Below are 19609 nucleotides of genomic sequence, written 5' to 3'. Positions count from 1 at the left end.
TTAGACTTGGAAACTGACAGAGTACCATTTCCATTATATTCTATTGACCAAGCAATCACAGAGTCCACCCAAATGCAAAGGAAGAATCATGGACTTCACTTCATATAGAAAAGAGAGTCTGAGAAGTTGCATCTATCTTTAATTTACCACAACCTGCTGTCATACAAAGCAGCTATAGATAAGGTTGTTTATTAAAATTTTTATTTCTAGTTTTCTTTTCTCTATCTTAAGATTCTAAACAACTCTGAATAGCACAAAGGTGACACCTTAGAAAGAAAAATCTGGAACAGGATACAATAACTACTCAATACTAAGGAGGAAATAAAAACCAGTTTTAATGGGACTCAGGCCAGATCCTCTATTAGTTGTGCTTAGTGCAGGCCCAGATGAATCACCTTGGCTGTCTCATGTAGTACATTTCCTTCTTTGTGAGCAACAGGTGGCTTATGACTCATTTTTGAAGGATGATTCAAGTCATATACAGAAACAGTTTCTCCAGAATTAAGAACTCTAAAAAGACTTGATTATAGCTGAAAGAGAGAGCTCGTTCTGATTCTTGAGGTGACATATATAAATCCTCTTTTATTTCTGTGGCTTCAGGATCTCAGCTAGTGCTACCAACAACTCTATCTCTGCCACTGAAATACCATCTCACATTCATTGATGGCTACTGTATAAAAAACAAAAACAGAAAATAACAAATGTTGGCAAGGATGTGGAGAAACTGGAACCCTTGGGCACTATTGTTGAGAATGTAAAATGGTGCAGCTGCTATGGAAAACAATATGACAATTCCTCAAAAAGCTGAAAATTGAGTTACTATTTATCCAACAATTCCACTACTGGGTATATACCCAAAATAATTGAAAGCAGAGTCTCGAAGACATTTTTGTACACACATGTTCATACCAGCATTAGTCACAATTGCCAAAAAGTAGAAGTAACCCAAGTGTCCATCAAGGAATGAATGGGTAAAGAAAATGTGGTATATACATAAAACGAAATATTTTTCAATTTAAAAAAGAAGAAAAATTTGACACATGCTATAACATGCATGAATCTTGAGGACATTATACTAAGTGAAACAAGCCAGTTACAAAAAACAAATACTATATAATTCCACTTATATGAGGCACATAGAGTAGTCAGATTTAAAGACACAGAAAACAGAATGGTGATTGGGGAGAGGGATGTGGAGTTATTGTTTGGTGTATGTAGAGTTTCAGTTTGGGAAGATAAAAAAAAAAAGGTTCTGGAGATGAATGGTTGTGATGGTTGCACAACAGTGTGAATATACTTAATACCACTAAACCGTACACTTAAAAATGATTAAAATGGTAAATTGCGTTGTATATTTTACCAAAAAATTTTAAAACTTACAGAAATGTTTATAATTTTGCTTTTTTACTCCTAAATTTTCTAAAATGTATCACATATGTAACAATAAAAATGCTGATTTAATACAAATATCTAGCTCAGGTGTTATCTGGTATCTCTCTACCTCTTAAGATCTTCAAAAGATTGCTTGAATTTCTAGTCTTCATCTGGTAGAAGTTGAAAGTTCTCTCCAAGATTTCTACTAATTCTTAGTAGTGAAGTTAACTTCTGGTTTTTAGTTTCTAATTCCACTGAATTATTTCATATTAAGAACTGTTTTATGCACTCTTAAGAAAGCTATTCCCTTTTACATTATATCTACTTAGACTTTTTCAATTTCACAAAACCAAAGTGAAGCATTAAAACGCCTTGTAGACATGTGTTTAAATAGTTAAAGATTTGAAGAGATGAGAAGTGGGTTTTTTTGTTTGTTTGGTTGGTTTTTTTTTTTACAACCCAAACAACTTCAAGGTAAATATTAGGCACCCAGCTCTTAAAAGCCTCTTCATTCTCTCCACCATACCTGTAATTTTATCGCTTCAAACCTGTAATACCCCAACCTCATAACACATCCAGCTCATATTAGTTTCTCTCTTGTTTTTCTCCCTTCACATCTCTTTCACACCCTCTCTCCCACATCATCTCTCATCTCCCTCAAAGTTCCAAATTCTTCTCTATTATAGAAGCAATTTAAACCTCTCCAGCTCCTATCCCCAAATCTAGCTCTAAAATCTCCTATGGAATCTGCAGAAATAAGTTCTCTTAGTATAGATCTTCCCCTTTTTAGAAGGCAGCTGTGTTCATGCTAGGCATTTCTCCTGCTTTCAAAATGAAAGGACAGAGCCCAAATCTCCTTTCCTATACCCTCCCGTCTTTCTCCTTACTAAACCAGCTATTCACATTCTTGAACACAGTGGGCCATTCTTTGTGGTTTCCCACAGAAAGAAACAGTTCATCTGACCCTGGTCAGCTCCAGGCTTGGTCATTCAATTTTGAAAATCCCCACTGAAGGCGAAATGTGCAGTGCATTTACCAGATACTGCACACAGGTGCTGGGATTGGTTGCTGGCATAAACTCACTGCAACAGATTCTACTGAGAATTGCAAAATATGTTCCTTCCTCCTGCATCCTAGGAAGTAATTTCATTATGCTCTCTCAAGCCTTGAAAATGGAGAGGAAATACGAGAATATCTCAAATTCAGCTAAACAAACCACTATGTAGAAAGCAAGATTCATTCACCTCAGTGTGTAGGTTCTGTGCGGCCTAACTAATAAGTTAATGTTTATTGTATATTTTAAAAGAAACGATAGCTCCACATGTAGGAAATAATGCTTTAAAAATGAAGACACAAAACAATTTGAGTTTCTATACAAGACTGGCCTGGTTTGGCTTTTACTAACCATTTATTCTGAAGGAAGAGGAAAATGTTTTAAGTAGTGTCTCTTAAATTGGTGTAAATGAATGATTGCTGATGTTTTGATATAATATTTTAAGATGGCTAGGGCGCCATCTAACAACAAACTAACCAAAAACCAAACAAATAAAATCATATTACTCTGATAATGTAAGGTAATTACTTGTAAAATATCTGAACCAGTTATTTAGTATTTTCTGAAATCTATTCCATTTATTCCTCTGTCTATATAATGAGTGACTGATCTGTTTCCTTTTACTCACTGACATAACATTCCAAAGATATACACATAATGTTTTGTTATATGTAAGACAAGGCAAAAGAAATATAAAGGTAAGTGGTAGAAATCACCAGAATAGTGGATGTGATTTATTAGAATAAAGAATAAGAGAAAAAACCCATAGTCCAAAAATAACCAAATGGATCATTTTTTAGGAGCTGTAGATATGAAGCTGTTAAGCTATCAAACCAGAGAAGAGACAAGAACTTAAGAATGGAGGAAAATTATCTAAGTGTATGTAACTTTAGTGTTTGGGCAGCCAGATAAATAGTAATAGTTTTCTAAATGTTGTCAGTAGTATTTAGTCTGAAAACTACCCATATTTAGCAAAGTGAACTCTAATCTATGAAACCTATCAAAACCATATGACCAAGTGTGAAAACAATTGAGCTAGGTGCCAAGAAACCATGTTCTAAGGTGAGGGCTGTTACTAACTTACTAGGAGACTTCCGGTCATAGTCACTTAGTCACATCCATCCATCCTTTCTTGCATGCATTTAATAAATATTCTTAAAATGTTTATTACTATGCGCTAACAAAAAACAATAAGTTATGGATTGCAAGAATTATTTAGAAATGGCCAGTGGCCTTAAATAGCTCCCAGTCTAGAAGGAAAGACAAATAACAGAAATGTTTGTTACCTGTCTTTTATAGGGTAGTATCACCCACCAGGTATTATTGTAGCAAACAGGGAATCACATTTTTGCACCACATTCCTTACTGTCAAGGAAAATGTCATTGGGCCTGTTCAACCCAGAATTTTAGTAACAATGCAAATAGGCCTTTGGACATGGAGTTTAAGGTAAACTGTAAAGGCCTATCCAGACTGGCTGAGTGGAAGAAGCAGAATCTCCAAATTCATTCTCAGGCTGTTGTGTCTGATAGGTAACACAGTTGCAGCATGAGAAACATGAACTTTTCTAGAGCCTACAAAAATATTTGCACCTAAAAAAGACAAAAAAAAAGACAATTGCAAAATCAAAAATCATAACTGTTTAAGTTCTAAAGCCAGAAAGTTATTTCAATTTTTTCATGGCAGTTCAACAGATATGCTAATATATGTGTTATGTTTGAAGTGTACTGTTAATTTTAACATAAATCTTTTTTTTAAAATGTGGTCTGAGGCCTCCAAAAGTAAGAGTACTCAGGACTTTGAATAGTTCCTACAGAGATAGGCTTGGGTTCAAATTCTGACTCAGTCACACATTAGTTGGGGACTTAAGAAACTGTCTTAAATGTCTTAGGCATTAATTTAGTGTTTTATGGCATAGAGATAATAATATCTAATTTAAAATACTATAACAATAACAAATGATTTATTATATGGAAATTGCCTAGCATTAACACCTGGTACACATTCATTTTTCAATAACTGCTATTTTAATATTTTTCCATATATAGTAGGCACTCCTACTGATATATTTCTGAACATGTATTTTTGGATAGGATGCTAATCAGCATAATTGATCTGGTCATGCTAATATCTACTTCACTCTGTGCATATCTGATTGTTGATGTCCTCCCAAACATTAGGTCCTAAGGAAATCGTTAGGAAAATAATGATATATCTAGAGATGGCTTGACTTCCAAAGGTGGTGCTACTATGATAGTAAGAAAAGGGCTTGTTTACCGGATGGTTTACTCAAGAGACACTTTGTGGTCTCTTCAGAGAACTTCCCAACAGGTTTCTCTCATGCTTCCCTTTTCTTTCTTTTGCTGAACCTCTGAAAAAAGTATCAGATTTTGCTTTTGAAAAAGTCATCCATCTTAACTGGTAGTATGTATGTTTATTTAGTTAGTTATTTTTTAAATATTTTTTTAAATTACAGTTAGCATACGATATTATATTTGTTTCAGATGTACAACGCAGAGATTAGACATTTTTATCACTTACAAAGTGATCGCCCTGATAAATCTAGTACTCATCCGACACAATATATAGTTATAACAATATTCGACTGTATTCCTTAGGTTATCCTTTATATCCCCATAACTATTTTGTCACTACCAATTTGTACTTTTTAATCCTTCTCCGCTTTACACCTACTCCCCTAACACTCATCCCATCTGGCAACCATCAAAACGTTCTCTGTATCTATGAGTTTGTTTTTGTTTTGTTTGTTTGTTTATTTTGTTCTGTAGATTCCACATGTAAGTAAAATCATATGGCATTTGTCTTTCTCTGTCCAACCTACTCCACTCAGCACAATACTGTTGATGATATGTTTAATCATATAATTTTTAAAATTATGGAGCCTTATGTATTATGTAGTTTTAAGTTTATTTTATTTTATATTTGGTATCTACAGTCCTGAAAAAAATCTCATCTCCAGAGAGATATGAAAATTTGTATGGAGATGAGTGAAATTTTCACTCAGGCTGCATTTCTCCTCCTTTCTAAGTTCATCATTTTTGTTTTAAACATTACTTTCTTGCCTATATGCTTCAAATGTATTCTTTTATTATTCTTTTCTAAAAGTTTCGTGTGTTTTATTTTACATGATATGTTCATTAACCAGTCATCTGGTTAGGAGATCGCATTGATTTTATTGATTTCAGATGGTATGTAACCAATAAAAATATTAAAGGCAATTAATTCCCTTCCAAATTCACCTTGTCTGTTCATTAAACATCTGACCTACTGAAAATTTTGAGCTTTCCATGATTCATACACCTTTGCTGTCACTGAGCCAGCTCAAGAGCAGAACTAGGAGATCCTCTGACTCCTTCACTTCACTTTGAAACATCATGTTAAATCATCTATGGAGGCAAAAGATTTTAGCTCCTACAGAAAAAACTCTGATTATGAACAATTTTAGCTCTTACAGAAAAAACTCTTATTATGAACAAGGTGTCAATGGACACCTCTTTTTTCCAGGTGAGTTAAGAGAGTCTCCTGGTCCTAGTTATAAGAAACTCCTTTTGTAAGGAAGGCGATTCAAATTTAGGAGAATTAGTTTAGATAGTTTCCCAAAGTGGCCACTGATATGATACAGAAATAAGAATAGAATATGGATCTTCTAGGCTTTTAATCTCGTGTTCTTTCTTTCAAATCAAAATGTTCCTGCAATATGAGCCTCATAGTCTTTTAAAGAAGTTCTTGGTGGTTTTGGAAAAGAAAGCTGTTATCTGAGAACTAGTGAGTTAACAGCCATGTTTCTCTGATCTAAGTAGTATGGCTTCTGCCTTCCTGAAGTTCTGTTTTTTTTTTTAATTTTTACACTAAAAGCCACACAAGAGTCAAATATTGTACGGTACTGCTGTGCTCCTAACTGGAAAGTGTATTTTTTCAATACTCAGAGTAATTACACAGTGGTTCTTTACAAATAATTTTATATCATTTGCACTCCTGGTTTAACTGAATAAAAGAATTATTATTTCATTTTATAGCAATGTGAATAAAAAAAACAAAAAAAAAACAAAAAAATGAAGCATAGAGGGCTGAATTTGTTCAGCACTTGACCATTTTTAAAGTTCCTTCACATGCATTATCTTATTTAATTCTACTAACAACCATAGAAGCAAAAATCATTGTCCCTGTTTTGCACAATAGAAACTGAGGCTCAATGAAATTACATAACTTGGCCAAAGTTACTCAAGAAGCAATTAGTAAACTACTTTACTCTTGTACACCATTGGTAAAAATCTAAATATTTATTTCCATCTACGTATATTTATTTATACATATATGGATACTCTTTTAATATGCCGAATATGTTAGAAAACCTATTCATAAAATGGGAATTTTAAAAGATAAGTTAAAGATAAAATAACCAGTATTTCTTTGATTACATATTTTTATCAATGAAATAAAAATTTGTGTTCACACACAAAATAGTGTTGATATTTTAAGTAAAAAAATAAAACGATATGGTTTATTATTTTTGAAAATTTGGTTTAATACTTGCAACTTATCAATTTGAAATTCTGGTTATAAGTTTGTTTCACTTTGATACTTGGTGTTATGACCAGATAAAAATGGAAAAGTCGGTCAATATTAACATACAAATATAAATAGATGAAGTATGTTATTGATCATACTGATTAAATTGTGAAAATAATTTTCAAATCAAACCACAAATTATACAAAGTTTTCTATTAAAATTCTGTTAAAAACTTCCCTCTTTTCTGACCTCAGATAATTATTCTTACAAACTAAACAGAAGATATTAAGATACTTCAACTTCGTATTATTAACAAATGGGTTCAGACTTCCAATTTTAGTTTTCTCATGTTGCTTGGAAGTCAATACTTTAAGCCTTTCAACAAGATAAAATTGAACAAACTAAAAATCAATGACATTTCTTTTATCTGTGAGAGAACTGAGATCAAAGGGCAAACCATGACTCTGAAATCTCATAGCTGAGATCTGTTTGTCTGGAACAGAGGCCACTGGAGCCATAAACTAGTGAAAACACGTAAGAGGTAAACTTGACAAATTGCTGGGCCTCCCTTGAGAATGAGAAACTCCTTGTGGCTACAGTCTTGGGGTGGGGAGGAAGGGTGTGTGTGCCTCACTTTTACATCTAGAAACTCCAACAATTCCTCATGATGAAGAGCCAAGAAAGATCCTCTCATGGCTCCAGCGGGGATAACCATTGTGAAAGACATCCAGTGTATTCTCCATAGCAAAATTCTCCAAGGGTGAATAAAATTTTACCAGGGCCTTATTCCATCTGGATAAAGGGCATTTTCTCTACTACAGCTCCCTCTAGCCTTCCTGTTTCATATAAGAGGGTGGGGAACAAAAGTTTAAAAATATCTGTGAAGATCAAAGCCCAGGGATTCAGGCCCATTATAAGACTGAGATTAATCATAAAATTATAGAACACTTAACCTTCTCTACCTTACCAATACACCAATAAGACCTGAGTATAATAATAGTTGATTACAGGAACAAGACACAGCCTTTACCTGAGGAGTTCTTAGAGAAGCCCAAAGGGGTTCAAACAGAGAGACACCATAGGAATTTGAGGTCTCTACCTCCTATAGCTACAACAAACATAAAACATGACCCAACTCTAGCCAGATTACAATAAATCCTCACAGTAGTTGTAGCAGTTCCTTTTGTCCAATATATAATGTCTGGTTTTCAAAAAAAATTACAAGGCATACTAAAAAGCAATGAAAAATCAAAAAACACAGCACGGTCTGAAGAGACAAGGCAATCACCAGAACCAGACTCAGATATGTCATAAAGTTTGGAATTGTCAGACAAGAATTTAAAAATACTATGATTAATAGGTTAAAGACTTTAATGGAAAAAGTAGAGAACATGTAAGATGAGATAGATAAGGTGAGCAGAAAAAAATTCTAAGGAAAAACAAATTTATTCAAACCCACATAAACTCGAACCTGTTCTCATTTAGAAGACAAAGAATGCAAACAAAACAGCAATGGCACCACTTTCAACCTTTCCATTATGTGGAGATCTCACCCTTTTTCTAAGATTTCCTAGCAATGCTCTGACTATAGATCCAGTGAATGAGCTGATATCAATCTGTATATTAAATATATATGCACCTCATATTGGAGATGACTGCCCTATAATAGAGCTAAACTCCAATTTATTTTGTTCAACTGATCCATAGAAGAGTTAATTCATGTTTTGATTTCATTTTCCATTGTGACACTTGGGTGACCTATGGCTTCCAATAGTTGAATTTTCACATATAGACGAGTAATATTTTCCACTCAACCTGCCACATCCCCTGAATTGATATCTAGAATAAACATCTAATCAACATCTAATCAACAGCAAGCCAGTATTAAAAAGGAGGGACTAAGCTGACTAAAGTTAATTCACTTTTCATTTAATTTGGAAATAGAGTTGTCTCAGATTAATATTTACTTCCAAGTTATTTTAATTGGCACTAGTGGGAATTGAAGAATCTTGGGTTTAACTCTTTCTCTAGTTGATTATGACAGAAACTTAGTGCTCATCAAATATTCATTTGCCACACTTTATTTTTCAATCCTCTTTAAATATGGCAGGGCAGGTGACTAGCTCTCACTAACAGGTCCTGAGCAGAATTGGCATGGATCATTTTTAGGCTAAAGTATAGAAGAAGAGGTATGAATTCCTCATCTGCTCTTTCTTCTATATGATAGAGCCCATGTTACTGTGTCCCTGAGTTTCTGTGAATAGAATAACTTCATACTTCCTCTCTCCACACACAAAACTACATCAGAATACAGCACAAAAAAGAAAAACACTTGTTTGCTTAAGTCACCAATATTTCGAAATTCAAATGTTATCCTAGTATAACTTAACCAATCTTGAAAGAACTAGTAGTCCTGAGGTACTTGTGGCTTTTTGTTTTTGTGCCTTTTCTGCAATAAGAAGAAAACCAGAATTGGCAGTCTACCTGCTTCACAAGTTGTCATGCAGAATGAGTCCTGAGATATTTAGCTTATAAATTCAATATACATAGGTTGGGAAATACATCATGGGACTATATTTGTGAACATTATAGTTTCTATAGATGTCATCATTCAGAAAAATGTTATGTTTAATGTAAGAGTAGAGGTGACCAGCGACTGTCTAAATATTGGGCTAGTTCATACTAATCAGAATAATGAACTCCAACAAGCTCACCTGATTTGCCTCAAGGTGTTATTTCAAATAAAGTTCTTCAATTTGCGGTTTACTTATTTATCCTTCCTCCTCCCAATACTCATTTGCTGCTGACCTCCATAACCACACACATATCACCAATCATTTTAATAAATAGACTATGAAACTGTAAGAATCTTAAATGCATTAATTTTAGTTATGGGAGTGTTACCTATTGCAGGAAAAAAACAACTAACTACGTGGAGAGGAAGAGATGAGAGGACAGAAGTAAAGCAGACCCAGGTAGAATCTGCTTACAATTTTCTTTACCTCTAAAACCCTGAAGACTACACAAAACTGTCATGAATAAGTGAAAACTTAAGACAAAAAACTAATTGAGTGACATTTTAAAAGATCCACAAGTTAGTTCTTTCAATAAGTTAAAAGATTTTTAAAAAATTGAAGCGCTTATTGTGAATTATTAATTAAAAAATAAGCTACAGTTAGAAAAAGAAAGCAAACCGGTTTTCAGTTTTTTCTACTCACACAGCCCACTTACTTAATAAATAAAAGTGATTTGGTGGTCTACATGCTGGGTTAGAAATATTAGTAATTCAACTGTTAAGAATGATAAAAACTTACTTAGTTCTCACACTTTAAGTAAAATACATTTATAAAACTGCATGTTAAAATCTAAATAATTGTGTTGTATGTTTTATATCTGATGTACACAAAATGAGTGACCTTTCAAAAAAAATTAAGTATTTTTCATTTCGAGTTAGAACTTTAAGTCATTTACTTCTTAATAGTTTAATCTTTTCATTTGATATTGGATTTTAAAGATATATAGTAAAATATAAGAACTTTAAAGTAAATTGATTGACTGGACCATGGGTGGTAAACACACAATAGAATATACAGATGTCAATTTATAATGTACAACTGAAAATTATATAATTGCCTTAACCAATGTTATCACAATAAACAATAAAAAAATAAAAATAATAAAAAAGGCCAAAATAAATAAATTGATTGATTGATTGATTGATTGGCAAAGCTCAAAAATATCAAAAGAAGAAAAAGTTGAAATTATTCTTTACCTGCACATAATTATAAACATTAATTGTTTACAATAAGCATTAGTCCTGACCCCAAAGGAAACATTTTCAGTTGATATTTAATGTTTGCTTTATTTTTAGAGGTTGTTTCAAGTGCCTTCTATGAGCCAGACAGAGTACTAGACATTAAAAGACATCAGTTCACACCCTAGTAGGAAGGCAGGCAAGAAAACAGATAACTACAGGGAATGTTCTACAAGAAAGTTTCATTAAGGAGGGTATGGAACCCATGGGAAATGGATCTAACCCTGAGATGAGGATTAGGAAAAGGTGGGTAGGATTTAGCTAAGAGAAAGATAATTAGGACACTGGAGAGAGAGGAGTGTGTAGGGCTGGGGAACTCCTAAACACATTGAGTACTGGCTATATGATTGAGATATAGCTAGTGGTGTCCTATGGAACACTCTGTATCAGTGGAAATGTCCATGGTCCCCTCTCACCAATGCAGTAGCCATTAGCCACATGCGACTATTAATCCCTTGAAATGTGGCAAGTGTGACTGAAGGATGGAATTTTAAATTTTATTCTTCATTATTTCAAATCAGTTAAAAATATGTTTAAGCAGCCACCTACGGCTAGTGACTACTCTACCAGAAAATGCAACTATAGATTATAAGCTACTAAAACATGAGGCAGAACACAGGCTCATATGTTTAAGAGTTTTATAAACCATGTTAAGTAGTTTGAATTTTAGCCTAAAGGTAAAAGGAGTTAGTGATAAAGAATTTTAAGCAGGGAGTGATGTGATATGATTCCTTTGAAAACAGCACCCTAGAAGCTGTGTTTAGGACACAGGAGGAGAGGCTCCAGGCTCGAGACAAAGAGAGCAGATAAGCAGAGTAAAACAGATAAAAATTGATGAGGACTCCAATAAAGATAGTGGAAGCAGTTATTAGGAGGAGGAGGAGACAAATGTGATTGGATATGAGGTTAAAAGCAATGTGAAGAGTGACTTCCTGGTGTCTGAGCCAAGCAAATAAGTGGAAGAAGGTGTCAGTCACCAACATGCACCATTGGAATTAAGGTGATTGTGAAGGGTAGCTGCTTCAGCGATATTGACTTTGGGTTTCCTCTGGGACAGTGAAATGAAAAACTTATAATAAGTTAGATAATGCATTAACAAATAAACAAAGAAACAAATAAAAATAGCACCTAGACATATTTTGTTAGTGTTTATTCATTGGTAGAAATTTCATGACAAACTGTTAACATCTTTCAACCTTAAAGAATTCAAGTTTAATTAAATAAGTTCAATATTGTTGTAGCCGCCAGCCCCTGCAAGATACACGGACCACCAGAAATCAGTGAGTTATAGGAAACATGCTCTTTATTCAGCCAGCTGGGTCTGCCAGAGGTACACAGACCCCAAATTAAGCAGCCCCGAAATGTAGAAGTACAGGGTTTTTAAGCCCTAAATCCCATTCCTCATTCTGTCTTAAACACAAAGGTCTATTTTTCTCCTATTCAGTAACTGTCAACCCACAGGTCGGTTGTGCAAGCAGGGGTACAGAAGCAGAAAGCTTATTGTTAGAATGTTATGTTCCCATGGGTGATAGCCTATGTTCCTATGGGCGATAGCCTATGTTCCCATGGGCGATAGCCAAGCAGTAATTTTCCAGCCAGCACAATACTAAAACTATAAAATGTGATGTAATGAGAATCTTAAAGTACTTGCGAGTAAAACATTTTAACTATTTAAACTTCTGGACTAGTTATACTTTGCATTCAGTTTCTTAAATATCAAATTACAGTGTCTTTCCAAAGATGCATTCTAGTGAATGATATCCTATATTAAATAGATTTAAATTTAGCGTAATATGAATGTCTTTTTACTTACCAATGGAATAACTATTTGCTCTCTATGATCCCTTCCTCCTCTAAAAAAAAGTTTTAACAATTCCGGAAACTGTTATAAATCCACTCTACGTTTCTGCAGATAATAATCATGGGTCATCTCAAAATATGCAGAAAAAATAGAAAATATTATTTCAAATGTACACAATGAATATTTTAGTGTCTTAAATCCATATCTGACAAGAAAAAACCCTTCATGGGGATATATAGCCCACTAAATATATTTCAGTTTTAGTCACAATAAAATGATCATTGGTTTAAAAGACCTCTTTTGACCTTGACATTATTTTTCCAATAATTTATGTGCATCTTTACAATTTCCGCACTGAATATCTAGGTCTTTTATATGGTTCCTTTAAATATTTAAAGCACATCTCCAAATTATAACTTATAAGTTTGAGTAGGCAGTTTGGCACTGAGAATACATTTTGCCATAGAAGCAATGTTGTAACTGTTTGAGAGGTTCCCAGGGTAATATACAAATGCCTCTTGGCCTTGCGGATGAAGATATTACACCGCAAAACTGGAAGGCTCTTTGAGACCTTAAGACCTGGTCTCTGGAGTGATGAAACCCTGACGAGTGCTATAAATTAAAGAAGAAGGGAATTTCAATGATGTGAAGAAAAAGGACAAGGGCTGGAGAAAGGTGAAGAAAACAGCTGGAACAGTGAAGAAGTGAAAGAGAGGGAGGAAGGTGAGAAAGGAGAGAGGGAGGGAGAGAGAGAGAGAGAGAGAGAAAGAAATGATATCATAGTCCTAATGCTGTTTCCAGTTCCACTCTCACTTTAACCCTCTAGTGGTTAGTGAAGAAGGAAAGAAAGAGCAGGAGAGGGAGAGTTGGAGGTGATGAAGAGCTTTCTTTCTCCTTCCCCCTCCTCTCTTCTTCTCCCAGAATCGGCTCATTAGAGATTTGCCCCCCAATGTCTAAATCTGGCCACATCATGTTGAGATAAAAGACTTTATACAAATAAAAAAACTTTGAAAATAAAGGCTACCCAGTGAATTGTTTGATGTCAATAATTATAATATTGACCACTGTCTTCCAGAATTGCATGCTGTGGTCACACAGTTGTAATGAAGAGATCATGCTGTGAAGTGAAAAGTCTCATTTTCTGGGATTTCAGATTCGCCTTCTTCCAGAAGGGTTTCCAAACATGGGGAGAGGAGAAAACGATAAAAAAAAAAGCAGCAGAAAGAATTGTCTTGATCTTCATTTTGCTAGCCTGGAAAAAAGGTGCCTTTGCAGGAACTCGGTTTGCAAACAATGAACATCTTTTGTGTTTCTTGTTGGCAAAGCAATTGATTCTAGTTAGAGATTGGCTGGGTGCCACCGTGCAGTTTGTCTTTTCTGTTCAGAAGTGTACAGTAGAAATAGCTGCGATTGAGGCTTTTTAATTCTTTTTTTATTATAGGTGACTTATTACATCCTTTCTCCCTGCTATACTCTCTACTGTAACCAACTGTATACAATTCATAGGTCACATTTTATAATATTTTTAAAACATATAAAGAGCAAAAATAAACCAATTGAGACTTTTTTTTAAAAAAATAAGCTGGGACAAGACAATTTCTTATAACCAATTTTTTTTTTTTTTTACAAATGTTTTTGTAAAAAATTTTAACTAGTTAAACTTCTGGACTAGTTATGCTTTGCATCCAATATCTTCTCCCCACCCTTACCCTGAATGTAATTTATATTCACCTTTTCTCTCCTAAGAAGGAAACCAAACCAAAACATTATACTAAGAACAGAAAGGTAATAGAGGTTTATTTAAACTTTATGTTGATATGGATATGATAAAGATGGACTTCGCTGTGAGAATAGCACCTGAAGAGCACACAGAGAACTCACAGAAACCATTACATTTCTATTGTTCACTTTAAAAGAAGTAAAAATTATTTAATATTAAGTTTTATTTAAACTTTGTTTTATTAAGAAATAGATGGACATCTACTATTGATACCTTATTTATTAGCTCCTTCCTGTCTTTCGTTTAAGGAATTTGGATGCTTTATTATGACCATGGAGAGTATTATACAAATAATATAATGTTAAACAGTATCTAATGACAGGCTTTGGTGTAATTGATTCTTTGAAAACGATGGAATTGAGAATCTTGCAGATGACCACAGAGAGGCAGAGGCCCCAAAAGTGTGGCTTCTCTCCTTTCCTAAAGAGGGCACATGGTGTTGGGGAGATGCTGGGTAAATTCACTCCCTAGACACTACTGCTTTCTCATTCTCGAGCTATGATCTGGGACCAATGGTAAGCAATGTCCATTTTGAGTATCCACTTGGATGTCACTGGGTTTGGGCTTGGAAGAGGAATCTCATGCCTGGAAATGAGGAAGAGGGGATTAGCCATCTCCTCTACATCCAGAAGGATGCTGATTGTTTGATTTCACATAGTGAAGGAAATATAAGTGGTTCTCCTTTGTGACAGGAAAATAGGTTCTGCAAAATAAACATCCAAGCTTATTTTCCAAAAGGCAATACCCAGCAACAAATGCTACAAATCCAAGAAAGAGGCCAGGCAGAAAAGGCTGATCAATGTTACGCTGATTAATTGCTGTCAATGTCAATGGTGAAAGAAGAGCCCTTCATTTTAGCAAATATCTGTAGCTAATGGCAACAGAAGAATCTCTTAAAGAACTACTATTTAAGCGTATTTTATTAAAATGTCATAGAATTTGTTGAAAATATGGTATTAATAAAAATAGTTTTTTAACTACAAAGTTAATAGGTCAATGTTATGCCATGAGGAATTAAAGAATTGAAAAATTAAGTGACCCCATCGCATTAAACTGAAAATTTTAATTTATCTATTCAAGAATCCACATTTGTGAAACATTCTTGACAGAAATAAGAAATAAGTTTAGGGTAAAAAAAAAAAAAGATGAAGTCACTTCTTTGAATCAAATTTTATTTCTTAATGGGAAAACAGGAAGCTGAAGAATTTAATGAAATTTTAAAAAATTTAAATAGCACAGAGTCATAGCAACTTAATTAGGACTGCTCCTGAGTAACTGATAGCTGAGATAATTGACTTATTCTTCCATTTATATGTGTGTTTACATGACAGTTCATTTAACCTCGATTTTAAACATTGATTTGTTTTATTGTAAAAGAATGCATGCTCATTAATAAAAAGAAATAAAGTAGAATAAGAAAAAATATTATCCATTGTTTTGGCACTTAAAGACACTGTAAGCCTTTTGGCCTGTTTCCTTTTTGTTTCATTTCTTTATGTACGTATATTTATATGTATAATATAATCATCTATATGTATACACTATTGTTTTCTGTTTTTTGTTTCTTTCATACCTTTTTTCTTTAAACGTTAAAATGCATTTAATAAGACATTTTTATTTTTCTCATGATAAAGGTAACATGTTTGTTATTTTTTTTAAAAGCTATAGAAAGATATATAAAAATATTAAAATCACCCTTGGTTCTATCATAATGGAGATGCCACATTTTGGTCTATATCCCTTTCCCCTATAGTCCATTTACATTCATTTGTTCATTCATTCATTCATTCATTCAGATACGTTTTTGGAAGAGCTGTTACGTTCCAAGTTCTGTTCTTTGCACTAGGAATACAGTAGTGAATGAAATAAAAATTCGTGCCCTCATGGAGCTTATATTCTAGGTGAGGGAAACAAAAGTATATATTAAAATGTGCAGTTCATCAGATGGTGAGAGAAAAAGAGAGTAAGAATAGAATATGATATGAATAGGATGATTTGCAATTTTAAATGAGGTTATAGGAAAGGACTCACTGAGACTAGGACATTTGAACCAAGACAGGAAAAAAAGTGGAGAAGGAAGAAGATAGAATTTCTAACAGAAGAGCAAGTACAAAGGTCATGAGATAGGAGATTGGCCAGTGAATTCTAGGAATAGCAAGAGGCTGGAACAGAGAGAACTGAGAGTATACAAGGTGAGACCCAAAAGGTAAAGAGAGTGAGTGTCCCATTTTTTTTTCTTCGAATGAGATGGGACGTCATTAGAGAATGTTGAGCAAAGAATTGACCTGATCTAGCTTATGTTTTAAACAGTTCATTAAGAAAAGTTATATCAGGGTATAGAAGATCAGTAGGAGGCTGTTGTAATAATCTATTCAAGAGAAGAATGGTGGCTTGGATACAGAGTCATTGGTGAAGGTGATATAAAGTGTCTGCATGTCTTTTGAAGTTCCAGACAATAGGATTTGCTGATGGAGGGTGGGAAAGAAAGTAGAAAATTAAAGGTGAATCTACCTTTAGTCTAAGCATCTGGTAGAATGTTGTAGAATTTACTGAGATGAAGAGGACTAAGGGAAGACAGGTTTGGGCTGAGGGGAGAAAAAAAAATTGGTTTTAGACACTTTAAGATAAAGGAGATATGTGAATCTACAATTGAGGGGAATGTTTTAGTCTGGAGATACACCTTTGGTAACTTTCAGAATATTTGTAATATTTAAAGACATGATAGGATGAGATCAGGGGAGGATTGATTTCCTCCTGGGCAAAGAGTGAAAAGAGAAATGTACAAGAGTGATTAACAAAATAAGATGGATTGAGTGATCAAATAGAATTTTATTTAATCATAGACTAAGTTAAAAGAATGAAAAGTCTTGTGACTTTGGATTTCTAATATTTTGATGGACTTCCCAGAAGATAAGCCTAATTTGTCTAGATAACATAATAGTGCTCTCCTAATTTACTACATAGACCTCTGCATGTGCCTTATATAATACATTGAGGAATGGGAAGAAAGCATTAGACATCAATATTATAAGTTAAAATTTAATATACTATTATATTATAGGCTTTATATAAATCGACAGTAATTACTTGTATGTGTATAAATGTCTAAAGCAATTTTAGAAGTGAGAGATCTAAAATGCTTGGAAAACAGTGTACAGTAGTGATAGAATCAGCAGAAAGCCGAAAGACCTTTTTGCTCTCAAATTGTGTTATGGATCATCTGGAAACATATCTCCATCCACACGTTTGGATGTGCGGGTAAAAGGGGCCACGAAGTGACCAAGTGCATGGCCCCAGCAAGAATAGGCTCTGTTATATGAGCATTATCATTCTAAACTAGCATACTCCTCCCTGAAGATCCTGGTATGTATAGCTCAGAGTCCACTCCCTGTTCACACACTCATTGATAGCATCCTGCAGTGCACTGTTGGTCCTTAGCAGCCACAGCAAGAGAAATATCGGTTGCACAGTGAAATCTGAGGGCTTGAAAACATTGTCCTACTTCTTTTTTGTTGTGTTTTCCTACGATTATTTCATCTGAGAGAGACCCTCTAGGGTCTCTAGGGTCTCTCTCTGCATTTGTCCTCTGAGGAGGGGCTCCAGCCCCCAAAGTCTGGAGGCTGCTGAAAAAGCTTGCATGCGGCACTGTGATCATTTCTCGTCATTTATTTTTGCTGAAGCTATGTACCTTTGATTAAACCTGGCACAGCACTTTAGAAGCCACTGATATACATCAAAGAAGTGAGCTCTCCTAGATCAAAATAGACTGAAGTTTTGGACCTGGACCAGCGCTGATTGAACACTCCGAACAGTCCACGGCAGGAGGCAATTGCTTTTGGACAAGAATCAGGGAAGAACCAAATGCATTTTCTCTATTTCTGCTTTCATTAACAGCATGGCAAATGCCTTCATCCCATCAGAAGAGAAATCTTAATTGGATTTTTATCCAAAACTCTGTTTGGGAGGTAAAATTTGAGGTGGAAAACTTAAACAACCTTTTAATTTATTAAACTTTGTAATAAAGGTAAACATAATTTAAGTGTGATGAGTAAAATAAATACCTTGATTGTTCCCTTCATTTTTTATGCAATAGTAGATAGAGCCCAAATGTGTTTGAAGACTGTGTATTTGTCTTTATTTCGTGATCTGGGAACAATGAAAAGAACACATAGATACATTATAAATAGAATCAAGAGAAAAAAATTATACATGTATGTATGCTTTTGAAAACATTTTTCCAAAGACATTTTGAGAGAATGAAGGAGTTTCATTTTTATATAATCTATCTTCAGAGGTAAGTGGTTTATTAGAGACATTCAATAAGTATTTGTATAATTTCTGTTAAATGCCTGTTTCTAAATCATATCTAATATTAATTCGTTAAATAGACCACACATCATCTATTTAAAAATAAATTCAGTCACTTTGGTAGAAGGACAAGTATAATTGTGAGAACGAAACAACTAATAATCAGTAACTCTGTTTTTACTTTTTTAACAATGAGATTTCTAAATGCTGAGAGATTAACGACCTCGTTTGTTCTTCACAATAGCTCTATGACGTTGCCACTGTTATTGATTCCTGTCTATAGATGAAACCATTGAGGCTCTGAGAGTAAATTAATGTGCCTGTGATCAATCAACTGTTTGAATCAGGGGTCAGAAAACTTTTTCTTAAAGGGCCAGACAGAAAATATTTTAGGCTTTGTGGGCTGTATGGTTGCTGTTGCAACTGCTCAACTACCACTGTAGCAGAAAAGCAGCCATGGACCATGCACAAATAAATGCGTGTGGCTATATTGCAGGTCATTTTATTTAGGGACACTGACATTTGAACTTTATATAATTTTCACATCATAAAATATTGTTCTTTTGATTTTTTTTCCCTCCAACCATTTAAAAATCTAAAATCTATTTTTAACTTGCAGTTAAAACCAAAAGAGGAGTTGGGCTGGATTTGACCCACAGGTAGCAGTTTACCAATCTTTGATAGAAGTGATAGGGTCAGGAGTCAAACCCAGATCTTTCACCAAATACCATGTTCTTTCCACTATGCCATGTGGATTTGTTTTATAATTGAGGAGAGACTCTGCTCCGAGCTTTGGAATCTGGAGAGTTTTACTGCTGTTCTTACTTTTGAAATTAAGTACAAGACTCAAACATATTAAGCTTTACATCCAAGGAGAGAGATAGAGTAATCACCAGCAGCAGAGCAATTAGAAAAGACACAGCCAATAGCAACCCCAAAAAACACTTCA

This window comes from Pteropus medius, unplaced genomic scaffold (genome assembly GCF_902729225.1).
Source record: "Pteropus medius unplaced genomic scaffold, Ma_sr-lr_union100, whole genome shotgun sequence".
NCBI classification, from domain to species: domain Eukaryota; kingdom Metazoa; phylum Chordata; class Mammalia; order Chiroptera; family Pteropodidae; genus Pteropus; species Pteropus medius.
The sequence above is the reverse complement of the archived record's forward strand: the minus strand, read 5'-3'. Positions refer to the sequence as shown.